This window comes from Pituophis catenifer, unplaced genomic scaffold (assembly GCF_029215685.1).
Source record: "Pituophis catenifer annectens isolate HBS135680 unplaced genomic scaffold, rPitCat1.0.hap2 SCAF_2, whole genome shotgun sequence".
NCBI lineage: Eukaryota > Metazoa > Chordata > Lepidosauria > Squamata > Colubridae > Pituophis > Pituophis catenifer.
Window position 1 is genome coordinate 26,215,904 of NW_027256882.1, and position 27,384 is coordinate 26,243,287.

Below are 27,384 nucleotides of genomic sequence, written 5' to 3' on the forward strand. Positions count from 1 at the left end.
CCTAGCATAAGATTTGAGACAACTATAGGTAGTCCTCGATTTTCTACAGTTCGTATAATGATTATTCAAAGTTATAGAAGCACTGAAAAACATGACTTCTGAACATTTTTCGCACTTATGAACAACATCCTGATGGTCACCTGATCCAATTTCAGATGCATGGCAACTGATTTGTGACAGCTGCAGAATCCCTGGATCATGTGATCACTTTTTGTGAGCTTCTGACAAGCAAAACCAATGGGGAAGCCAGATTCATTTCACAACAGTGTTACTAACTTAACAATTACAGTGATTCTGTTAAGAAATGTGGCAAGAAAAAGTATAATATACGCCAAAACACAGTAAGTCTTTTACTTAGCAACAGAAATTTTGGGCTCAATTGCAGTCATTACCTGAGGACTACCTGGATTTCTCTTGGGAATTCTACCCACACTTCCTTTATTGATATGGTTTCTGCCATGTGTGATTCCTCTATGGCGAGTAAGAGCATTACTCCTTACAAATCTCTTTCCTCACTACATGCATATGGTTTCATACGGTTTCTCACCTGTATGGATTATTTTATGGGAAGTCAGATCACAACTCTAAGGTCATCTCCACATTTCACACATTTATATGACTTCTCTTTGGTCTGGCTCCTCTTGTGGGAATTAAGACGATTACTACGAGTAAAGCTCTTTCCATGCTTCATGCATTCATACGGTTTCTCTCCTGTGTGAATCCTATTACGGGAAGTAAGATGACTACACTTCCTAAAACCCTTTCCACACTCCATGCTTTGATATGGCTTCTCTCCTGTGTGGATCCTCTTGTGGGAATTAAGATGACAGCTACGCGTAAAGGTCTTTCCACACTACATGCATTTATAAGCTCTTTCTCCTGTGTGATTCCTTCGATGATTTATAAAAGACTTAGAATAACAGAAGGTCTTTCCACACTCCATGCATTAATATGGTTTCTCTCCTGTGTGGATCAAATTGTGGGATTTCACACCACTGCTACAACTAAAGGGTTTTCCACACTCCATGCATTTATAAGGACTTTCTCCTTTGTGATTCCTCTGATGGATTCTAAGTCTTATAATAACAGAAGGTTTCATCACACTCCATGCATTGATACGGTTTCTCTCCTGTGTGGAACAACTTGTGAGTATTAAGATAACTGCTATGAGTAAATGTCTTTCCACACTCCATGCATTGATATGGCTTTTCTCCTGTGTGGATCCACTTGTGAGTATTAAGATAACTGCTATGAGTAAATGTCTTTCCACACTCCATGCATTGATATGGCTTTTCTCCTGTGTGGATCCACTTGTGAGTATTAAGATAACTGCTATGAGTAAATGTCTTTCCACACTCCATGCATTGATATGGCTTCTCTCCTGTGTGGATCCACTTGTGAGTATTAAGATAACTGCTATGAGTAAATGTCTTTCCACACTCCATGCATTGATATGGCTTCTCTCCTGTGTGGATCCACTTGTGAGTATTAAGATAACTGCTATGAGTAAATGTCTTTCCACACTCCATGCATTGATATGGCTTCTCTCCTGTGTGGATCCACTTGTGAGTATTAAGATAACTGCTATGAGTAAATGTCTTTCCACACTCCATGCTTTGATATGGCTTTTCTCCTGTGTGGATCCACTTGTGAGTATTAAGATAACTGCTATGAGTAAATGTCTTTCCACACTCCATGCATTGATATGGCTTCTCTCCTGTGTGCATCCTCTTGTGGCTCTTAAGATGAGTGCTACATGTAAAGGACTTTTCGCATCCCATACATTTATAAGGTCGTTCTCCTGTGTGGATCCTTTGATGTCTTATAAGAACGTGATTATAAGAGAAGGTCTTTCCACACTCCATGCATTGATACGGTTTCTCTCCTGTATGAATCCTATTATGGGAGGTAAGATGACAACACTTCCTAAAACCCTTTCCACACTCCATGCTTTGATATGGCTTCTCTTCTGTGTGGATCCTCTTGTGGGAATTAAGATGACAGCTACACGTAAACGTCTTTCCACACTACATGCATTTATAAGCTCTTTGTCCTGTGTGATTCCTTTGATGATTTATAAAAGACTTAGAATAACGGAAGGTCTTTCCACACTCCATGCATTCATATGGCTTCTCTCCTGTGTGGGTCAAGTTGTGGGAATTAAGACTACTGCTACGAGTAAATGTTTTTCCACACTCCATGCATTCATATGGCTTCTCTCCTGTGTGGGTCAAGTTGTGGGAATTAAGACTACTGCTACGAGTAAATGTCTTTCCACACTCCATGCATTCATATGGCTTCTCTCCTGTGTGGATCACGTTGTGGGATTTCAGACTACTGTTACATGTAAAGGTTTTTCCACATTTCATGCATTTATGAGGTCTTTCTCCTCTGTGATTCCTCTGATGGATTATGAGAGTCCTAGAATAAAAGAAGGTCTCATCACACTCCATGCATTGATATGGTTTCTCTCCTGTGTGGATCCTCTTGTGGGTATTAAAATTACTGCTACGAGTAAATGTCTTTCCACACTCCATGCATTCATATGGCTTCTCTCCTGTGTGGATCCTCTTGTGGGTATTAAAATTACTGCTACGAGTAAATGTCTTTCCACACTCCATGCATTGATATGGCTTCTCTCCTGTGTGGATCCGCTTGTGACACTTAAGATGAGTGCTACGAGTAAATGTCTTTCCACACTCCATGCATTGATACGGTTTCTCTCCTGTGTGGATCCTTTGATGTCTTATAAGATGGTAATTATAAGAGAAGGTCTTTCCACATTCCATGCATTGATACGGTTTCTTTCCTGTGTGGATCCTTTGATGTCTTATAAGATGGTAATTATAAGAGAAGGTCTTTCCACACTCCTTGCAGGTAAATCGTTTCTCTTCTGAATGTGTCTTTTTATGAGAAATGAGATTATCAGATTTTTTGAATCTCTTTCCACACTCCATGGATTTATATAGTATTTCCCCCTTATCGATAACTTTATGGTTAGGAAGCCAAGTGACCCGAGGAAGACTTTTTTTAATTCCACGTCGTGATTGCTTTGTTTCATCACTCTTTGGTTGCATCTGATCTACAAATTTCCTTTTTCCCCCTTTCAAATGGATCGCTTGGCATTCCGCATTGCAATTCTTATTCTCTTGCCCATTAAAGCCTTATGGAAAAAATGAAAACGGTGACAAGAATAAGGGAACAATCAAAACTTTTCTTCTGAAATCATTGTTTTGTTGGCAAACATGAAGAGTCCAAACTAAGATTATAGCAAAGACCCATTTCCAAGTAAAATGATCCTCATATAATAGGATTGGACCACAACCCTGATCTAATCTTTGACCTGGGACAACTCCATGGTGCCACAAACTCCCAAGGTATATTGGACACTGTATTATGTTGGGGCAGCAACATACCCAGCACCTCCCAACTTCAATAAAAGTCTCATCCCCACTTGTCTGCAGAGCAGAATCTTTGAAAGTCAAAGGGAATTTCTGGATGGCAATAGCTCCCCACCCTCAACTTAGGCGGATGCCAAATTTGGTATACAAGTGAGCGTATCTCTAAGAAGGGAACCTCCCGCTCAGGGCCATCAGGAACCCGGTGGCCAGGTTCAGGAGGGAATACCGAATCCTGGTAGGCAGAACCTTGCTCAAAAGAGGCCACACCATCAGGACATTCAGCCTCGTCCTCAGATTCTTGGTAATATCTTCTAGGAAACGAATATTATGCTTTATGAGCAGAAAACATTAAAAAAACCAATTTCCTTTATGTAAAAAGCCAGGGCATGCAGTTTTTCCAATTTCTCTTTCAATAAATTTCCTTCTTTCATAAAGTCAGATTGGGTTAGGACACCGGGTTAGAAACTAATAAATTAATAGACATTTCTAAAATTTTCTTTTCACTTTGTCATTATTGGGTACCCAGTGTAGATTAATGAGAAAAAAATAAATTTCAACACCTGTAGAATCATGCTGCACCATAACAACATTCTACAAGTCAGAATGCTTTCTGAATGCATTGCAAATAAATGATTTTTTTCCCCCAGAAATAACATTCAAGCCGCTTCTCTATGTTCCTGAGCACAGACAGTGATTCTTACCCAGAGAAAGGAGATTCCTGGAATTCTCCAGCATGACTTCTCTGTGGAGCACTTTTTGGTCAGCATCCAGTTGAGACCATTCCTCCTTGGAGAAATACACGGCCACTTCTTCAAAAGATACAACATCCTGAACAAGGACACAAGTTTCCTTATTAACAGTTAATCCCAAGAATAATGGGATAATTTTCTTCAACCAATTCTAGGAAAGAGATCAAGTGAACAAAATGGGCATCCTCTGCAGAATTCAGAATAAGGTCTCACCGCTTTTGGCTGATGGCACAACTAAATCATGTTTGATCAAGCTGGAAGTGTTTGGAATGCCTTACAGTTTAACCAACTAAAATATTCTTGGTCAATTGGTGGTTGGGTCTTAAATCCGCTACTTGTCAGTGACTCCCATTCTTCCTAGGATGGGCAGAGCAAAATCCTGGCAAAACCCAGCTGACATGTTTTTCAATGGCTCATTTTATCCACTGTGCAATCAACGTACCCGAACTCCACACCTTCATGAAGAAGTTGAAAGAGCTTGTAATAGTACTCTATATGTCTATAGCAGTAGTGGGTTCCTCTTATCTTTGCTACTGGTTGGGAATAGGGAGGGCGTGCACACTTATTTCACTCCTGCACAGTGCTTCTGCACATGCTTTGCTTGCGCAGCACTTCTGTGCATGCGCAGATCATCTGTGATGATGTCCGGGCGAGTGGGTGGAGCCTGCCGCCACCGCCACTACTATCAGTTCGCCCAAACCGGGGCGAACCGGTAGAAACCCACCCCTGGTCTATAGAGATTCTCAATCACCAGGTCACAGTTGTCCCAAAGATGCTTTTCAAAAGGGGAAAAAAGGGGTATTGGTCTGTGTGAACAACCCTGGGAGACAGAAGAAACAGCCCTGATGCTGACAACAGTCTGGTCAATGAAATCTGATGGTGAAGCAGGAGGGGTGGAGAAAGCAACTCACAAAGGATCCCCTCAGAAGGGAGAGGGTAGGTCAAGTTGAGTGTGAATGTTCAATGACCTGATATGAAATTTGTATTGCTTAGAAACAATAATTTTATACATTGAACTCTAGAACAAAATGAAATTCATCCAAGATTTATGGACCTTTTCCGATCTTATTTCTCCTTACCTGAAGTAATGGTTCAGCTAATCTTTCAGCTCCAGCACAAAGAGGTGATTCTAAAAAGTCCAAGGACAGCTTTCTACTCTCTATGAGAAAGAGGAAAATAGTGGAAGCAGGTTTGTTAAAGAGAGAAACTCCAATAAAGTGGAGCAAAATAATCAGCTAAATGTTGAAATCTCACCTCACCCAGAAAGAGCTTTTCTTACCTTGCGTAGCGTCTTGGCTTTGATCTTTCTGGAAGTTCTCCCTGAAGAGCAGCTCTTGAGAAGTTCTTAATGAATCTTTCCCCCCCTTGGGATACTCAATCAAAGCCTCCACGGATTTCTGGACATGATGTGATATGAGAAACAAAGGAAGAGCAGAGAGATAGAAATGAATTATTATACTGCACCTTTAAATTACCAGACCCCAATGTCCATTGCTACAACTTGAAACAGAATGGAAGAATTACCCCAAATAGATCCTCTGGAAAAATAAAATAAATTCCCTTAGGAGTTAATAAGCCCAGAAAACTCTGCCAGAAAGGAATTGAATTCAAGGTTGACTCAGCCTTCCATCCTTTCGAGGTAGGTAAAATGAGGACCCGGATTGTGGGGGCAATAAACTGACTTTGTATAAAAAGAACACCGCTTGGGGGGGGCGAAAGCCCTACTAACCAGGTATATACAAAAGTATGAAGACTATTGCTTAACGCATTGTAAGCCGCCCTGAGTCTCCGGAGAAGGGCAGCATATAAATCGAACCAATAAATAAATTGACAAATTCAGAGATCCTCTTTAGAATCAGAGATGATTCACACCCTGGTCAGTGTCTCTTCGCACTTGTACCATCGGACAGAAGACATTGAAGCATAACCAGCCAAACAAATAGGTTTAAAAATAGTTTCTATCCTTGGGCTGTCAGACTCTTAAACACAACCACAATCACTCCATGCACATGTGGAAACATATGACTAGTTTTCCTTTCTTTCTTTCTTTTTTCCTCTAATTACTTGCATAGGGATTATGCTTTATACTATTTATGTTGTATTTTTTTGTCATGGATTGCACCAGAGGCTAAAACAATTTCATTGTAAACATGATGCACAATGACAATAAAGACTAGACTAGACTAGACTAGACTAGACTAGACTAGACTAGACCTCCATGATTCCATTCTCCCACCTGAAATTCTTCTTGAATGTTTTCCTCCTCCTGAGTCAGCAAGAAGCCTTCTGCCAGGGACACCGCCTGGGAACTGGTCTCTGCTCCACACTCCTGCACCCATTTCGCCACCTCTGGGGGAAGGACAGCCAGGAATTGTTCCAGGAGCACCAGGTCCAGCATCTGAGCCTTGGTGTGTTTTTCTGGTTGCAGCCACTGACAGCAAAGGTAGTGAAGCTGAGTGCAAACATCTCGGGGACGGCTCCCCTCCTGAAACTGCACTTTTCTGAAGTGACAGCATTGGACCTCTGAACTGTTGGATGCCACTTCGTGGCTCCTCCGTCCAGGACTTGCCCCATTCTTCCCACAGTTCCAAGGCTGAGCAGCTGGAGGGCCTTTTCTAACTTCTGCATCTGCTGGGTGTTGTCCCTCCATCTTCTTTCTGGTCTCTAATAAAGCTCCAGAACAGAAGGGAAGGAAAAATCAAAAAAAGAAATTTGGATGAACCTACCAATGTCTGGGACGGGAGAGGGAGGAATCTTGATCTCTCTATATGGAGAAAATTGCAGAGAACCCTTCAGAATGTCAATGTCTATCAAAATGCTGGAAAAATATATATAAATCTGATTTTGATTTCTACTTCTTAGTTTCATTAAAATTTAACTGTTATTTTTATGTCTTCTGTATTATTGTAAATAATAATGATTAAATTACTCTAGCCAGTCCTTAATATTTCCCCCCCAACAGCCCTGTGAAGTAGATTGGGCTGAGAGTTGGGATGGGCTCAAGGCTTTCATGACAAAGGTTGGACTAGATGTTAATTTCTTGGTTTCAAGCCTTGTGCTTTCATCACTGAACCAAATGGCTCTCTCTGGCTAACAATTATTTTATTTAATATAATTTAATAGACAGTTTAATATCATTTCTATGACTGCATAATTAAAAGCAACCATTTGCACAATCCAAATCACAAATGTCCCAGGCAGGGATGAAATGTAAAATTTGTTACTACGGGTTCTGTGGGCGTGGGGGGGGGGGGGGGAGATAATGTGACTGGGTGGGCGTGGCCAACTTTTTTTTTTTAACTTTTCAAAGCATTTTTTCTGCAAATGCAAAAAAAAATGCTTTGAAAAGCCTCTGCCAGTCAGGCAACACAGCTGGGATCGTCAGAGCCTTTTCAAAGCATTTTTTTAAACCACCTCTTCCTCTGAAGAGGTTGCAGAAAAAAATGCTTTAAAAGTCTCTCTGATGATCCCAGCTGAGTTGCCTGATCATCAGAGAGGCTTTTCAGAGCATTTCACCCCTGGTCCAAGATCACAAATAGCAATTGAGGTAAAGAGCTCTCTAAATCCATTTAATAAGTAAACAAATCAACTAGGGAATTCAACACCGGAATGACAAAGACCAGACTTGACAACAACAACAACATTGGTCTAATCATAGTGTGTGAATGATGCATCTCAGCCCAAGGAGCACCTCCTTCCTCCTTCTTTACCTGGCGCCAGAACCAAACTGGTGATAGTGGGGAAAGGCAGGAAAGCAGGAAACCGACTTCCAGTCCTTGCACACCTTACACCCAACTTGCATGCGGAGTTGAAGCCTTGCATGCAAAGCCAGCAGAAGGGACTCCGACCGCTCGCTTCTCCCGGCCTAGAAAGGGGGAGGAGAGGGAAACGTCTGAAAACGGGGCCACGAAATATGCAGGAAATTGCAGGACCGGCGCAACGTGTAACATGTTCACACTGGTGCAATGGGACTGAGTGTTTGTTAATATGATTTATTGGGTTAGGGATTTTCTGTCTTCACTGTGAGTTGTATTGTGTTGGGGGGGGTGCACTGAGGGAGCTCCACCAATCTCATTGTACATATGTTGTGCAGTGACAATAAAGGTTATTATTATTATTATTAATTGCCCTGGTGGCGCAGCAGGCTAAAGCACTGTTATTAACATCAGCTGCCTGCAATTACTGCAAGTTCAAATCTCACCAGGCTCAAGATTGACTCAGCCTTCCATCCTTTCAAAGGTAGGTAAAATGAGGACCCAGATTGTGGGGGCAATAAACTGACTTTGTATAAAATATATACAAAAGTATGAAGGCTATTGCTTTTAAGCCGCCCTGAGTCTCCGGAGAAGGGCAGCATATAAATCAAATCTAAAAAAAAAAAAAAAAAATTGTCCAGGAGTCAAGGCTGACTTGGAGGCAGAAATCTCTGTTTTGCAAAGGCGACCTCTCCTCCTTTCCCTCCCCTGCAGAGATTTTCCCATCCAAATGGAGGGTAAATGGCTCCCTTCTGTCTGAGATTCAGATTTTGTTTTTCTCTAGGGGCAACGGGGAAGATCCGAAGCTTTGCTTTCTCCCCTGCCTGGCCCGTGCATGCACAGGAGCGGCAGGGGAACATGGGACCACTGCCCCCCCCCTCCATCCCACGACTCCAAGTCTGATGGAAGTTTTGCATGTCTCCATGCGAGTCTCCAGCGCGATAGAAAAGCCGCCCCCCCCCTCCATCACTGAACCCCGACTCACGCCTGGCTCTCCGACCGTGCAAGAAAGGCTCACCCGAAGGCAGAATCGGAGACCGGAGAAACAGCGGAAAAGTTTTCAAGCCTTTATGGGAAAATGCCTCGGGAAGCAAGCATCTCTCTCTTGACTTCGGAAAGGGACCGGCGCATGCTCAGTTCTCTTGTAAGGCGGGGGAGGGAGGGAGCTGCACCGCTTTTCCAGGGAGCCCCCTAGAGGATCCTTTGCGCATTGCATGAAGACGCTGCAAGGGCTCAGGACCTCATGTTCCATGCGGGTCTGGGATGATGGGCATTATTTATTTATTTATTTTGTCAAGCATGTATTAGATAACAGATATAAGCATAAACATGATTATGAATACATGACATGGATAGGAATAAAAGTAGAAGTAGAGTTACAAAGGACCCTGGTGCGCTTATGCACCATAAACTTTAATAATTCATGCCTCTGCTTAGCCAAGGAAATACTAAAGGCAGCCTGTAATACTGAGAATAACCATACATCCCAATAAAAATGAAGCATTAAAAGAAAAGTTCCAAAATGGAGAAAAAGCTCAAACTTGTTGACCTTTAAAATTTTTTACCTCAAAACAAGCCGCCATGATGGAAAAATTAAGATTGGCTGAATAAAGTCATATGTGACTAGTGAAAAAATAGAGTTACAAAATGAAGGAAGGCAAATACTGAAAAATAAATATAAATCTCAAATACCACAAAGTAAAAGAGAGAGAGAGAGAGATGAATCGCTTTATTTTGGTTGTTGAGTAGGAAATTTACCTCAGGAAATTTGAGTAGGAACCTTAAGAGCTTTGGAGTAAAAGACCTAGTTATCTTCGAGACCGCCTGCTGCTACCAACGACCTCCCATCGACCCGTGCGCTCCCACAGAGAGGGCCTCCTCGGGGTGCCATCAGCCAGACAATGTAGGCTGGTGACCCCCAGGGGGAGAGCCTTCTCTGTGGGGGCACCTACCCTCTGGAATCAGCTCCCCCCAGAGATACGGAGAATCCAAGACCTCAGTGCCTTCCGTCGCGCCCTTAAAACCCATTTATTTAAACAAGCCGGGCTGGCTTAAGATGAAATTTTTAACTGTTTTTTAAATGTTTTAAACGTTTTTAATTGGTAATGAGTTTTAATTGGGCCAAATTTATATATCTTTTAATTGTTTTTAATATTTGTTCTGCATGTTTTTTAATCTGGCTGTACACCGCCCTGAGTCCTCAGGGAGAAGGGCGGTATAGAAATCCAATATAAAATAAAAAAATAAAATAAAATATTTTTTGTCTAGCCAAATGTAATGGATATTTTACTGGTTTGAAAAGATTAGTCTGGACTTGGAGGTGAACAATGCAAGAAAAGAGAGATTTAGCTATAATTAGTGACAGAAAGGAAATTGTGATGAAGAAACAATTTTTAAAAAATGGCCTTAACTTCTCATTCTGCCTCCGTTTTTTCAGCCCATTTCTTTATATATAAAGGCTCCTTCTAAGTCCAACCTGACTAATTTTGTCAGTCTTCCATTATGAAAAAAAAGACAATGATTAGAAAATCAAAATCACTGCACTTTCGCCATCAGTGAACAATATTTGAATAAATATTTTCAAAGTAGCTTGATCCTCTGAAAGCTTGAAGTATCACCCTCCACAATTACAATCAAGTTTCGTGTATTTTTAATCTTTACACTTAGAACAAAACAGAATTTAAAAACAGCTCATGAATAACCATATCAGTGATATTTAATTAAGTTTATTTAAATCAAATTCAAATCCTTGTCATCCCTTAGAAAGGCAAAAAATGCTTGAAAAAGGTTTTTCTGAACATGTATTTCATGGGCTTCCTCTCATTTTGGCTTATTTTGTGAGAGGAATTCTTCATCCTGAATATTTTTCCATACAGGATACATTGATATATATGTGATGAGTTTCTCACATAAGAGGCCTTTCATCAGATAAGTGTCCATGATTTGCAAGTATGAGGATCCACACATCCCAGAGCCAGTTCACCTCACCTCTGTCTATCTATCAGGAAAAATTGAAGTTATTTTCTGAAATAGTTCTTAATTTCATATTATTTTATTAGATTTATTTATTTTGGCTGTCAATAAACTAAAGCTCTTTCACTCTCATTCTTCTGAGTATCCGTAACTTCACAGAGAGAGAAACTATAACTAAACTCCATTGAGCTCTGGAGGCGCAGTGGTTAGAATGCAGTACTGCAAGCTATGTCTGCTGACTGCCGGCTGCCTGAAATTTGGCAGTTCAAATCTCAAATCTCACCAGGCATAAGATTGACTCAACCTTCCATTCTTCCGAGATTGGTAAAATGAGGACCCAGATTGATGGGGGCAATATGCTGACACTATGAAGTGTTTAGAGAGGGCTATAAAGCACTGTGAAGTGGTATATAAATCTGTGCTATTGTTATTGCTATTGTAGTGTCATCTTTCATATTATATGAATGCACCCACAGTCCCTGATGTCTCTCCTTTGCTACAAACTTTGTTGTTTCCTGCTTCATTTTTGCAATACAGGTAGTCCTTGAGTTACAATCACAACTGAAGTCAACATTTCTGTTGCTAAGTGAAACATTTGTTAAGTGGGTTTGTCCCATTTTATGACTTTCCTTGCAATGGTTGTTAAGTGCATCATTGCATTTGTTAAATTAGTAACATGGTTCTTAAAGTCAATCTGGCTTCCCCATTGACTTTCCTTGTCAGAAGGTCGCAAAAGCTGATCACATTATCCCAGGACACTGGAATAGTCATAAATATAAACCAGTTGCCAAGCACCTATATTTTGATCACATGATCATGATGACACTAAGGTCGTAATCAGAGGTGGGATTCAGCCAGTTTGGACTGGTTCGGGTGAACCCGTTAAGATTTTGCGCAGTTCAGAGAACTGGCTAATTGCACCATTGGCTGGCCCCACCCACCCCTCCCAATCACTCATCTCACCTCGCCTGCTTTGGCCGGTGTCTAGAGTCACCCCCGACATATAGTTGCTGCTGCTGCTCTCTGGTTCCCTCTCTTGCCTCAACCACACAGCACAGCTGATCTCTGCCTGGTGAGTTTTCCTTCGCTTCTCACCCAGCTGCCTCCCACGTGGTCCCCTTGGCCCAGCCTGTTTGCCTACCTTCCCACACGGTCCGGCAGCCCAGCCTGCTTGCCTACCTTCTCACTTGGTCCCAGCAGCCCAGCCTGCTTCCCTGCAGCCTCCCACACAGTTCCAGTGGCCCAGCCTGCTTGCCTACCTTCCCACATGGTCCTGGCAGCCCAGCCTGCTTTCCTGCCTTCTAGTGGTGGGTTGCCCCTGGTTCGGACCAGTTCTATAGAACCAGTAGAAAAACTATTGACCTGGCAAACAGCCTTCCATCCTTCCGAGATCGGTAAAAAATGGGACGCCGACTTGCCACAGAGCAAAATACCATTCTCCAGAAAAATCATTTATTTCTTTATTTATATTCCATCATTATTTTTATAAGTAATTCAAAGCAGCAAACATTCCAAATATCCCTCCTCCTTCTATTTTCCCCAACACAGTCCTGCGAAGTAGGCTGGGTTGAGAGAGGGAATGACTGGCCCAAAGTCAGCCAGTCAGTTGTTAACTCACTGAGCCGTTTCTGAACTTTCCTGCAATGTGAAAAAGAGAACTATCTACAGCCAGTGTTTTTTTTTTTATAAAAAAAGTTTTTATTTTATAAACAAACAAGCAAACAATATATAAACAATCATTCAATGTATCATCTAAGTACATCTTTTGTGTCTTCTTCTTACTCCTCCAATATTTATCATATCTTAATATTATCATTTCATTTATTATAACATTTCCACCACATTTCTTACTTCTCTATTAATACACTTATCTATCTTTTTATTTTATTAAAAATTTTACAACAATTTCAACCCCACACAACCTTCAATCCCCCCTCCCCACACACCCCTGACTTCCCAGAGCAAAAACAGGGTATAACATTTAACAAACCTAAAATAAAATATGCTAACTTACTAGAAGATTCAAAATTCCCTCACATTCTTTTAACTCCCCTTTTAAAAGTTATTCATCAACCTTCCTTTTATAAATTCTCTTATCACATTTCACATTTATTACTAAAATCCTTTCCATATCTTCTTTTTCAGCATTACTCCTAGTAAAATTCTAAATTAAACATTTATCCTCTTTGGTCATTCATAAACCACTTGCCAATTTCTGATTGTAATAAAACATTTTTCAGAATACAACCTTAGAGATACTGTTAATCCATTGGGTTAAGTTATTTCTAAATCTGAAATTCATTCTTCAATATATAAGTTTCAAAACTTTCAGGAAGCTATCCATTAAATTTTAAATTAAACATTTGGATACCTCAATAACTTTTAAAAAGCTATCCATTTTAGTTAAACATTTTTACTTCAATAAGACATTCTTCAAAATATAACCCTCAAAAGGCTATCCCTTAAATTATATCCAAAGCTAAATATAATAAAATACTTCCTTTATATCATTGTCTTAAAAAATACTAATTTCAGTAAACTTTTCAGATTTATTACTAAGATCCTCCCCAAAAGAAATTAATCTTCCATTCTTCCGTTCTTTCTATATTTTTTCCAGTCCTTCTTCTTCAATACTTTCTTCTTCAGCATTGCTCTGTAGGAAGTTAGCACCCACCCCTTTCCTGGAAGAGTGAAATATTTTAGGAAATATGAAAAAAGGCAGAATATTATATTTCCCTGGATGAGAAATGGAGAAGCATATTTTACAGACAAAGCAGCTCCCACCTTCCTGCCCCCCACCCTTTGTCAATGGGCCAGAGGCAGAAACCCAATCCTTTGTCAAAGGACATTTGCAACACAATAGCAACAGAAACTAACACAATGGGCCCCATCTAGCAACCAAAACTCACTACGTGACCTGGGAAGCACATGTGACCATCAACCAGCAAGGTTAGCTAAGACCCCCACCCCCTGGGAGTCTGACAACCAATCAGGATACTCTTTCGGGGGCCCAGGAAATGTAAAGCCAGAGAGCATAAAAGCCCGTGGACTCACTGTATTCCGCCCTTTTCTGTTCAGGAGCTCAAGCCATGTGATCCTGTCCACCATTAAACCATCTTTCCAAGCAGTCTCCATGTTTCCAGTGTCTGTTTCCCCACTTGGAGCAGAACCCAGAAGGATGTTTCTTCCAACAGCTCCTCCCCCTGCTTTTATTTTTGAGAATTTTTCTCTTCTCCATTTTTTTGGGCTTTTTTACAAACTTTCTTCTTTCTTTCTTCTCCAGTCTCACTCCTCCGCCACAATCCTGTTCTCTTCCTCTCGGTAAGAACACCTCTTTAACTGCGATTGAGAATCCATCCCTGCAACAAAGTTGTAAAGTTCCATTTCAAATGTTCCTTTTTGTATAAAAAATCCCAACACCTCCTGACAAGTCTCCATTTGCCTGTATCAAAACCTCTGGAGGAATATCTCTCAATATACACTCCTTCAAGCCTCTCTGCTCCTCCCTCTCAATTTGAAAAGCCTCTATTTCATTTTCCAAAGGCACAATAAATTGGTTTTTTTCTTCCACCTCCTCTTCACTTATATCCTTGTTTGGGATTTGAGTAAAATCCTTCTTAAGAAACCCTTCAATTCTTTCCACGAACACTGAGGCAAATGATTCCAAAACTTCTTCCAAAAAATCCACAGTCAGCATTTGTGAGCCTTCATCACTTTCAAAAAAGCCAGCCATTTTTTTTCTTAGATATAATTTTTAAATCCTTCTCCTTTTAAAATAAAATCCTCTTCTTTTAAACAGGGGCTTTCAACACCACATAATACTTTGTATCTAAGTTTCACTTTTCCACGCCCCGTTAGTCACACGCCATCTTACTTTCTCTTTCTACCACAGAGATTCAGAGGGAAGTGATAGATTTTGGAGTTAAAGTTTAGTACTTGCAATTTTCGTTTCTCCTGTATTTGCTCTGCCAACTTTCAAGTCCAAAATTTTTTCCCTTAAAATTGAGTTGCTGATGCTGGTGTGGTTGCGATGCCTCGTTCTGCATAAAGCAGACTTGTCCCGGATCCAGAGCACTGAAGAGCTTTCAGGGAGCTCTCACCCTGCAAATCCTAGGCTTAAAAAGAAAAACCTGGGGGTCTAGGGGAGCTCTACCCAAACCCCTCTGCTCTTCTCTCCCCCTTTTCCCCAGCTGATTTTCGCTGTTCTAGCGGCAAACGGAATCGCGGGGCTGGAGCTCCTAAAGGAGCGTCCATCGGCGATCGCGGAGCCACCGGAAGTCGCCAGTGTTTTGTTTAGAAGTGTGTTCACCTGTCTTGAAAAAGCAGAAAAATTATAAACGTAGGAGTCGGCTTTGCTATGGTGGACAGGGATGCATTTGTCTGCAATTCTTTAAACAAAATAATTTTCTGGGGAAGAAAGGCAGCTGCATAATCCCAGGAAAAAGGAGCTTCCAGAGAAGATTGTGGAGAATAATAGAGCTAAGAATCTGTGGGAGTTCCGGATCCAGAACTACAGGCAGGCATTAGATAATCAGCTAGACATTGTAGTAGTAGACAAATGAATAGACAAAGACCAGAAGAGTTTAGGAGGTCAGGCAAGCGGGGTGAGTTGCCCCTGAATGTGAGTGATGTTGAATTGGCCACACCCACCCAGTCACATGACCACCTAGTCACGCTCACCCACCCAGTCATTAGGGCAGAGAACCGGTTGTTAAATTATTTGAATCTCACCACTGGTCGTAACTATGAAAAACTGTCATAATTCAAACTTTTCATTGCCATTGTAATTTTGAAGTTTTGTAAATGAACTGTTGTGAGGATTATCTGTATATATCTAGAGAGATTCTCTTTTTTAAATTTTATTTGTTTTATTATATATAATACAAAGAAAAAATAAAAATAGGAAATTAAGGGAAGGAAAAGGAGTGAGGAAAAGGGGATGTGAGGCAAAAAAGGGTATTGACTTCTGATTCTTAGCACAGTACAAGTAAAAACACTGCAACCTCAACTTTTTGCTTTTACACATTAATATATAACTAGCTATTTCTATAATAACAACTCTTTCTGATCAATAAGTCAAAATTGTGTCAACGATCCCATTGATTTAGGCATCAAAAGAAACTCCTGGAACATTATTTTACCAAGAGTAGAACTTCATTGAAAATTCCATTGGGGTACAGAAGTAGAAAAGCCAGTTTTAACATTTTTGCCTGAAAACAGCATAAGTAAACTTTCCTTTTGTAGCCTGACCCTCCACTGTCAATTGTTCATCAATTTTTTGTATTTGTCTTGATTTGGAAACAATCTGATTACCTTGTACGTTCCCAGCTGATGACCTTGGGGTACTGTCTTTTAAAGTATTTATCAACTCAGCCAACGAGACTGCCACAGGGGCCCCTTCTGGGAGTTTTGGCATAGGCATGTACTCTGCACCAGTGGCCACTTGAAAGGAGGTGAATTGATGCTGCTGTGTACAGTTATTGTATGCTACCTCAGTGAAAGGTAAAAGTTCAACCCAATTGATTTGCTGGTGATTCATGTGACATCGAAGGGAATCATCCAGGATAGCATTCAGACATTCATAGACTCCATTTGTATGAGGATGATGGGTGGAGCTAAGACCCTAGGACAGGCCTATAAAACTGGTGGCCCACGGGCCAGATGCGTCAGACACAGGCCACACCCACCCCAGCTCCACAAAGGCAAAAAACATTGCAATACATCACAGTATGTCACATGACGCGATCAAGTTTTATACCCGTGCTGACTTACTTCCGGTTGACGTTGCGGTGATATCAGACACAGGGAACAAATCTCCGTCTTCCCTGTGCTGACTTCTCCCTGTTTGTGGGCTCTGAGAGGAGCCAAAGCTGCCCTGTAGGGGTGGTGAAGCAAAGAGGGGCACCCTGTGAGATTGAGGAGAGTCGCAGCTCTCCTGACTGACCCGGGGTTCTTTTTCCCTCTCAGCCACAGCAAGAAGAGTCAGCCTAAAGATGGCTGCCACAAAGCTGGGACAACCGAGGAACAACTAAGACTGGCGCTGGAGCAAAGTAAGTGAAGAGTGACTGGACCGGGGTGGAGGATTTCTTTTTGCTTTAAATTTAACCCCAAGGAACAATTTAGGACTATTTGCTCAGAATTATTTGTTAAAATGTTGTCTAAGCATTCTGAGAAACTACTAGACCAGAAGTGAAAGGCACAGGAGAGAAAAATAAATTTTGAAATATACAAAAAATTGAACTCTAAACTGGGAAGATGTGGTACTGGGAAGGCATTTTAAAATGCTGGAATAGTTTACTTACAAAACGTATTCTGTTTTTATAATTGTTTTACAACAAAAATGATGCTTGATTAGTGGCAATACTGAAATTTAAGATGAGTGTACCACCTGCTGACAAAAGGAAAAATTACAAGTATGGGAATACCTACATGAAGGACTGTGAAAATATCTATTGGATTATTTTTAACTACCCTATGACTACTGGAGACCCAAATATGAAAATAAGGAAGTTATTTAATTAAAGGGGCCCCTGAATGTTATGCTAGAAGACTGAACCTGTAAAGCGATACAAAGAGGCCTTTGATAATCTCTGGGATTATCTAAATGGAACTGACTGTTTACCTATGGGATATAAAGAACTGGGGCTAGTACACTCCTTGAAGGGCAACTTAAGGACTGAATAAATAGTTCTTTAGACTGCTGGACAAAAGTTGAATTTTTTAAAATAAAATAAGATGCTTTATAAGGAAGAAATGAGTGGAATTTCGAAGGAGATGGTGTTACCTTTTCAAAACACAAAAGACATCATGGAGAAAGGATTTAAGGAGATTATGGAAAAAATGGAAAATACCATACGAGGGATGATGAGTAAAGACCAAGACACCCAGGAAAGTCTGGGAATCAATTGAAGAAATGAAGGAAGAAGAAGACAAAGAGGAGAGAACAATGAAAATAACAGTGATTGATGAATTAAACCAGGGGGAAAATATATTAAGAGAGTTGGAAGATATGTTTGAAAGGGAGATAGGGGCTTGGGCAGAAATTTTGGAAACTAGGCAGTGGAAGAGGGTAGAGGTGGGAGAAATACCTAGATTGAATAGTCAAGATGCAGATGCAGACAGATAAAGATCCAAGAGAGGAATTTGGGAGGCAAATTAAAAAAAACATAGCAATTAAAGTATTGAAGCAGGCAAGAGACGATGGATAGGTGATTTCTCTTTTTTGTTATTCTGATTTGCTTTTCCTTTTCTCTCTTTCTTTTTTTTAGGTAGATGACATGATTAGAAGTTAGGTAGGATAAAAGAAAACGTTTTTTAGTAAAGGGTGACATGATTAAAAGTTAGAATAAGTGATAGAAATAAGAGAAGGGAATATTAGTGTATACACCTTTATATAATAAAATAAAAGTAATAAGAGAAAGCATGGAATAATTGAATAATGACAGATTGCAATTTAATATGATTGTGTATCATTATTAGAAATATATACTGTAAGTTGATTGAATGTAATAACTATGATTTTACTAGTTTTATTTGTATTAGAATGTATGACACCCAGGTGCCAGACTGTTCACGCATTGATTTGATATGTTTGTAAAAAAAAAAAAACTTAAAAGTTTTACACCCGTGCCATAGGAGGACTCTAACAAGCTCGGGAATTCACACCAAAACTTTGATGTTGATTGCATTCCCTGATCTGAGATTATATGTTTCGGAACGCCATGCAACAATACAATAGCAATAGTTAACAATATATTTGCTGTAGAAATAGTATATCAGAGATCAGCAATCCCCAACATTTCCAGCTTGGTGGCCCGGCTGGGGGGAGAGAAGGGGTGGTTATGTTTGAGTGGCAGCTATACACGAACACGCACAGTTCCATCTGCATGAGTGGCAGGCATGCGAATGGAACTTCACACTCACATGAACTTGTCTGCAGCTCATGCAAGTGGAGTTGCACACTCATGCTCATCCACTACCTGTGCGGCCCAGTTCTGAACGGACTGAGGCCCAGGGCTTGGGGACCAAGAATATAGATGGACATCAGTATATAGCATAATAACAGTATCATATAACTCCATTTGCATGAGAGGTGGATGAGTGCGTGCATGTTGCTCAATTTATGCACCCGCCACTTAACGCAAATGGAGCTGCACACACTTGTGCGTGTCAGGTTTCGATGTCATCTCAAATAAATTGCATTTCCAAACAAATAATCTTTGCTGAAATCTTCCATTTATTGAGTACAACAATCTGTTCTTGACTCCGTTGTAGCCGACACTAACCCTCTGACCCCAAACCCTTCCCTTTCCGTTCCCCAATTCTCAGCGTCTCATTGGCCATCTTCCAAGTCAGTCTCCCCATCTCCTGACTTCAACTCACAGGAATGTCCCCCCTCCCATCCCATCTCCTAGGAGATATTATCTACAGAGAAAATAAGTAGGTGAAAAGTCAAGCCTCTTCTTCTTCTCTTTATGGCAGCACTAGAATGCTGACAGTGCGCACCTGCCACTCACACAAAGCCATCCCCTCTTCCTCCACCCCTCCGGGCCACTAAGCCGGAAGGGATGGGGACCACTGTAAATATATTGAAAACAAGGGCCTGGTGGCTCAGCAGACTAAAAGCATTGTCATTAACACCAGCTGTCTGCAATTACTATACACTCGAATCTCACCAGGCTCAAGGTTGACTCAGCCTTCCATCCTTTCTAAGGTAGGTAAAATGAGGACCCAGTTTGTGGGGCCAATAAGCTGACTTTGTATAAATATACAAAAGTATGAAGGCTATTGCTTAACGCATTGTAAGCCGCCCTGAGTCTCCGGAGAAGGGCGGCGTATAAATCAAATTAAAAAAAAGAAAGAAAAGAAACGAAAGAAAACAAACAGAGAAAGAACTTGCACATTGTATGTTTCTCTTTTGTACCTTGGATATTTTTTTCAAAATAAAATATCTCCACAATCCTTATGGGGAGACAGAAAACTTAAATTGTCTAGAATCCAGTATGATTTGAAATGAATCCATTTGTGGAAGCAGCCGACGCACACATCCGCCTCTCACACCAAATAGAGCTTTCAGTGGAGCTAGGCACGTGCGTGCTTACCCATTACTTCTGCAACCCACTTCCAAACAGGCCATGGCCCGGGTGTCGCGCACCCCTGGTTTAAAAAGAACCCATGACAAATTGGTGGCAGTAGTGGGATCGGTTCGGACTCAAGAGGCTCATTAAGTTAGTACTGGGTATGAAAACAAATCTAAGCTGCTAAAGGAACAGAATTTAGCTCTCACAAACTGCAAGACTTTGCAAACAGCAGCCAACAATCTGGATGCAGAAATGAGACCTCTCACTTGAGCCTTTCTCAGACAAGAAAGGATGGAAAAGAATCACAAAACACATTTTAATAACTGTCTCACTTGGCAACATAAATTTTGGGCTCAATTGCAGTCATACGCCGAGGATTATCTGGATTTCTATTGAAGGTTTTCCCACACTTCCTTTATTAATATAGTTTCACCCATGTGTAGATGCTTCTATGGCAAGTAAAAGTGCTACTCCTTGCAAGAGCTCTTTCCTCACTCCATGCATTCATATGGTTTTTCCTCCTGTATGGATCCTTTTATGGGAAATGAGATCACAACTCTTTCTAAAGCCCTCGCCACATTGCAAACATTTATATGACTTCTCTTCTGTGTGGCTTCTCTTATGGAAATTAAGACCATTACTACGAGTAAAACTCTTTCCACACTCCATGCATTGATATGGTTTCTCTCCTGTATGGGTCCTTTTATGGGAGGCAAGAGAAGAATTCCATACAAAGCCCTTTCCACACTCCACACATTTATATGGCTTCTCTCCTGTGTGGTTGCTCTTGTGGGCATTAAGATGACTGCTGTAAGGAAAGGTCTTTCCGCATTCCATGCATTTATAAGGTCTTTCTCCTGTGTGGATCCTCTTGTGGCGATTAAGAGTACTCCTACATCTAAAACTCTTTCCACACTCCATGCATTGATATGGCTTCTCTCCTGTGTGGACCATCTTATGGCCATTAAGATGACTGCTACAAGTAAAGCTCTTTCCACACTCCATGCATTTATAAGGTCTTTCTCCTGTGTGATTCCTTCGATGAATTATAAGAGAGTAATTATCACAGAAGCTCTTTCCACACTCCATGCAGGTAAATCGTTTCTCTTCTGAATGTGTCTTTTTATGAAAAAAGAGATGACTGGATTTATTAAATGTCTTTCCACATTCCATGGATTTATATGGTCTTTCTGCCTTATCGATCACTGTATGGTTAGGAAGCCAACTGACCCGAGGAAGACTTTTATTAATTCCACTTTGTGATTGCTTTGTTTCATCACTCTTTGGTTGCATCTGATCTACAAATTTCCTTTTTCCCCCTTTTGAATGGATTGCTTGGCTTTCCTCCTTGTAATTCTTTTTCTGTTGTCCATTAAAGCCTTGGGGAAAAAAAAGAGAAAACTGTAGCAAGAATAGAGGAACAAGCAAACTTTTCTTCTGAAATTTAGCCAAAGAATCATCAAAATATTTCAGTTGTTTTGTTGGCAAACATGAAGAGTCCAAATTAAGATTATAGCAACGACCAAGTGTCTCCCTAATGATCCTCATATAATAGGATTGGATCACAACCCTGAACTAATCGTTGACCTGGGATAATTCCAGAGGTGGGATTCAGCTGGTTCGGACCAGTTCGGGTGTACCTGTTGTTAATTTTCTGTGCAGTTTGGCGAACCGGCTGATCATACAACTGGCTGCCCCCACCCCACCCCGCCCAGCCCCTCCTTATCTCGCCTTGGCCTCTTGCCAGTCACAGCCAGGGCCCAGCTTCTCTCTGGCTGCTCTCTGGTTCCTTGCCCAGGTCCAGCCTTAGATCTGCAGCACCGCCTTGGCCCCGACCCCTGGGTGTGCACACAGGAGGTTGCGAGCGCACAGGGCCTGGCGTCCCTGGGGACTGCTTGCTGAGTGCTGCCCTTCACCGAGGATGCCACGCGCTTGGAGCCTCCTGTGTGTACACCAGGGGGCGGGGCCAAGGTGGCAACCTGGATCTAAGACTGGCCGCAGGTGGCACCGGTGCCTCCATGCCCCGCTTGCTGGTCTTTCCCTGGGACCGCCCCACCCCCGTCTGGGAAAACCACATCCCTATCTGTGCATGGAGGAAGGAAGAGATAGGAAGAAGAGGGCATGGGATCCAGGGGACTTCTGCCTGCCAGCACTAGGAGATCGCATGGACTCTGGGGGGGACGTGGAAGGTGAACGGCGGTGGCATGCAGCTTCTGGCATTGCGAAGGGGGGGGGAACAGAACTGCCCTTTTGGCATCAGGCATGGAGAGAACGGAGGGGAGGGTGACTAAACGGGAAGCTCCGCAGGTTGTTTTTTTTTTTAAAAAAATGGGCAGAGCAGGGGTGAAATCTGTGGGCGTGGCATGGTGGGGGAATAATGTGACTGGGTGGGCGTGGCCAATTTTTTAAAAACTTTTAAACTTCGGCTAAGAGGTTGTAAAAAAAATGTTTTCAAAAGGCTCTGAGGATCCAAGCTGAGTTCCCTGATCGGCAGAGGCTTTAAAAAGCCTCTGCCGATCAGGGAACTCAGCTGGGATTTGGCATTTAAAAGAAAACAAGGTTTTTTTTTCTTTTAAATGGCTTTGATGAGCTGCGCAATCATCAGAGGTTTTTTTTTTTTACTTTTAAAAGCATTTTTTCTGCCGAAGAGATTGTAGAAAAAATGCTTTTAAAAGTAAAAAAAGAGCCTCTGATGATTGTGCGGCTCAGCTGGGCATGGGGGGGGATTTTTGCTACTGGTTCTCTGAACCACCCGCCTCCATTGCTACCGGATCGGGCGAGTCGGTCCGAACCGGGAGCATTTCACCCCTGGGGCAGAGTCTTCCCATTTTGAACCCCTTCACCTGTTGTTGCCTCTGTGCCTGATGGACTTCTGAGTGACTCTCAGATCACCTCTCCAGCCCGTGTGTGTGTGTGTGTGTGTGTGTGTGTGTGTGTGTGCATGCACACGTGCGTGCCTGCCTAAGGTCTCCCCCCTTGCAGCTCAATGTTGTGACAATGGGGAGGAAAACATCGGGAGAGGCTGCTGCGGGCTGAGAAAAACAAACATTGCAAAAAAAGAGTTTTTGTTAGTTTGCACTTTTCAGCCTACCATCACAGAAGTTTGTTTGAGTGTGTGTGTGTGTGCGCATGTGGGGAGAGGGGGCAGGGGGAGGTGTCTCATTCATTGCAGCCTGCAAGCTCACTGTAGGCTGCAAACTAATGAAAGCTCTTTTTTTGCAATGTTTGTGTTTCTCAACACCCCCAATCCCCCCCCCCAGCCCCCAGCCCAGACTCTACCGATCTTTTCCAATGTCACAGTGCCGGGGCGGCAAGGGGCACACACATGCACACAAACATACATGAGTCTGGGAGATGTGAGTTAAAAACCACGCTGAAGCAACAATGGGGGAAGGGTTCGAAATGGGAAGAGGGAAGCAAAAAGAAGAAAAGGGAACAAAGGAGGGAGGGAGGGAGGGAGGGAGGGAGGGAGGGAGGGAGGGAGGGAGGAAGGAAGGAAGGAAGGAAGGAAGGAAGGAAGGAAGGAAGGAAGGAAGGAAGGAAGATTATAATGAGGGAGTCAGATTCTGAGGGAAGCACTTGGACACCAGCAGCCCTGCTGCCCTTTCGCCATCCCCTTGTCCCCTTCTCCTGGTGGTCTCCCATCCTATTGCTGAGGATGCTTTGGTTACAAAGCTGGGTCTCCTCACATGGAGAGGGAGTGGGTCTCCCTCTGACCCACACACTTTGCCCTCCTGCATACACCATGAGCAACATGCCCAAGGAGAGTGAGCACAGCAGCAGCAGCCTTGAGGTAAGCGCAGTCGGGCAGCGCCTCAGTGAAGCAGAGCTGAGCTGTGGGGTCCCAGTGCCCAGGGAGCTTGTCGGCCAGACTGGGCTGTCCTTTGCATGGCCTGAGAGGGACAGCGAGGCTCCTCTGGAGAACGAACATTTGGCTGTCACCCTGGTCTTGCCTGAGAGCTGCCTGGACCACCATAGGCGCCCCCTGACATGAGCGATGTCGAGCTGGCCACACGCTGCCACCCCGACCATCTCCACTTTGGTCATGCCCACTCAGTCACATGCCCACTCGGCCACACCCACCCAGCCAGTCATTAGGGCAGAGAACCGGTTGTTAAATCCCACCACTGGATAATTCCATGGTGCCACAAACTCCCGAAGTGTATTGGACACTGTATCATGCTGGGGCAGCAACATACCCAGCACCTCCAAACTTTTTTTTTTATTTATTTATATGCCGCCCTTCTCCGGAGACTCAGGGCGGCTTACAATGCGCTAAGCAATAGCCTTCATCCTTTTGTATATTTTATACAAAGTCAGCTTATTGCCCCCACAAACTGGGTCCTCAATTTACCTACCTTAGAAAGGATGGAAGGCTGAGTCAACCTTGAGCCTGGCGAGATTCGAACCTGCAATAATTGCAGGCAGCTGGTCTTAATAACAGGGTGCTTTAGACCACTGTACTACCAAGGCTCTTCAATAAACTTCAATAAAAGACTCATCTCCACTTGTCTGCAGAGCAGAATCTTTGAAAGTCAAGGGGAATTTCTGGATGGCAATACCTCCCCACCCTCAACTTAAGACTAATGCCAAACTCGGTACAGAAGTGGGCATATCTCTAAGAAGGGAACAACCCTCTCAGGGCTCACCCGGTCTTGGTTATAACAGCTCAGAGCCACCAGGAATCCAGTAACCAGGTTCAGGAGGGAATACCGAATCCTGGTAGCTAGAAACTTGCTCAGTACATCCAGCCTCTTCCTCAGAGTCTTCCTAATATCTTCTATGAAATGAGTATTTTGTATTTCATAAGCAGAAGACTTTTTTTTTAAAAAAAATAAACCAATTTCTTTTATATAAAAAGCCAGGCTATGCAGTTTGCCAATTTTTCTTTCAATAAATTTTCTTCTTCCATAAAGTCAGTTTGTTCAAAAGGTTTCTGACACCAGGCTACAAACTAGTACATTTACAGACATTTCTAAAATTTTGTTTTCACTTTGTCATTATTGGTTACCCAGCGTAGATTAATGAGAAAAAAATGAATTTCAACAACTGTAGAATCAGGCTACAACATAACAAAATTGACAAAATGGAGTTTGAATACCTTCTGAATGCACTCTATATCTAGAATACAATAATAGAGTTGGAAGGGACCTTGGAGGTCTTCTAGTCCAACCCCCTGCTTAGGCAGGAAACCCTACACCACTTCAGACAAATGGCTATCCAACATCTTCTTAAAAACTTCCAGTGTTGGAGCGTTTACAACTTTTGGAGGCAAGTTGTTCCATTGATTAATTTTTCTAATTGTCAGGAAATTTCTCCTTAGTTCTAAGTTGCTTCTCTCCTTGATTAATTTCCACCCATTGCTTCTTGTTCTACCCTCAGGTGCTTTGGAGAATAGCTTGACTCCCTCTTCTTTGGGGCAGCCCCTGAGATATTGGGACACTGCTATCATGTCTCCCCAAGTCCTTCTTTTCATTAAACTAGACATACCCAGTTCCTGCAACAGTTCTTCTTTTGTTTTAGCCTCCAGTCCCCTAATCATCTTTGTTGCTCTTCTCTACACTCTTTCTAGAGTCTTCACATCCCCACATCTCCTTCCTTTAATTTTTGTAAATAATAAAGGCAGCGGAAAAACCTGATATTCCTTCTTCCTGCTATTTTCCCTATAACAACCCTGTGAAATGGGTTGAGCTGAGAGCGTTTTGGCCTAAAGTCACCCAGCCAGCATTCATGCCTAAGGCAGAAGTAGTACTCGCAGTCACCCAGTTTCTAGCCTGGTATCTTAAACGACTTGATCAAACTGACTTTAAAGAAGAAGAAAATTTATTGAAAGAAAAATTGGAAATCTGCATAACCTCCCTTATTACATAAAAGAAATTGTTCTTTTTAAAATAAAATGCTTTCTGCTCATAAAATACAAAATACTCATTTCAACAACTATAGGATCATGCTGCAGAGTAACAAAATTGAAAAACTGAAGGGGGTTTGAATACTTTCTGAATGCACTGTAAATAAATGACACCCCCCCCCCCAGAAATAACATTTAAGGTCCTTCTCTATGTTCCTGAGCACAGAAAGGGGTTCTTACCCAGAGAAAGGTGATTCCTGGAATTCTCCAGCATGACTTCTCTGTAGAGCTCCTTTTGGTCAGCATCCAGTTGAGACCACTCCTCCTCTGAGAAATACACAGCCACTTCCTCAAAAGACACAACACCCTGAACAAGGAAACAAGTTTCCCTATTAACAGATAATCCCAAGAATAATGGGATAATTTTCTTCCACCAATTCTAGGACCGAGATCACGTGAACAAAATGGGCATCCTCTGCAGAATTCAGAATGAGATCTCAACACTTTTGGCTGATGGCACAACTAAATCATGTTTGAACAAGATGAAAGTATTTGGAATGTCTTATGGTGTAACCAACTAAAATATTCTTGGTCAAGTGATAGTTGGATCTTCAATCCACTACTTATCAGTGACTCCCATTCTTCCTAGGATGGGCAAAGCAAAATACTGGCAAAACTCATCTGACATGCTTTCTAATGGGTTATTTTATCCACTGTGGAACCAACGTACCCCAACTCCACACCTTCATGAAGGAGTTTTACATATTAATAGAGTTGGAAGAGACTTTGTAAGTCCTTCCCAAGCAGGAGACCCTACATCATTTCTGACAAATGGCAGTCCAATCTCTTCTTGAAAATCTCAAGTGATGAAGCTCCCACAACTTCCGAAGGCAAGCTGTTCCATGAGTTTTTTGTTCTCGCTGTCAGAAAGTTCCTCCTTATTTCCAGGTTAAATCTCTCCTTGTTCAGTTTCCATCCATTATTCCTTGTCTGGCCTACAGGTACTTTAGAAAATAGCTGGACCCCTTCCTCTCTGTGGCAGCCCCTCAAATATTGGAAGACGGCTATCATGTCTTCTCTGGTCCTTCTCTTCACTAGACTAGCCATGTCCAGTTCCTGCAACCGTTCTTCGTATATTTTACTCTCCAGTCCCTTAATCATCCTGGTTGCTCTTCTCTGCACTCTTTCTAGAGTCTCCACATCTTTTCTATAGTGTGGTGACCAAAACTGGATGCAGTACTCTAGGTGTGGTCTTACTAAGGCTTTATAGAGTGGTATTAGTACCTCAGTATTCCAACTACATCATATCTGCCTTCATGTATTAGTAGTTCGAGTTTACCCTGTTTGCTCCCCAGACTTTGTGCATTTGTATATAGGCACTTGAGATTTTTATTCTCTGATGCTGGGTCTGCTTCCTATGTATCCTATTTGGTGTTTGAGTCAGTCTTCCTTCCCATCCCTCTTTACTTCATTATTTGACTTGCTTTCTAGGGGTTTCTGCTTGGAATTAGGTCCTGGAAATCCTAAAGATTGGTCACTCTCCCCCCTCAATTTTAGTTTAAAGCTCTCCTGATAAGT

General features: G+C 42.0%; 1 pseudogene; it reads right to left on the bottom strand.

The window, feature by feature from the left end:
* Window positions 1-571: 571 nt before the first annotated feature.
* The window catches only part of LOC139310017 (zinc finger protein 721-like), a 31,139-nt pseudogene continuing 4,326 nt past the window's right edge, over window positions 572-27,384 (bottom strand).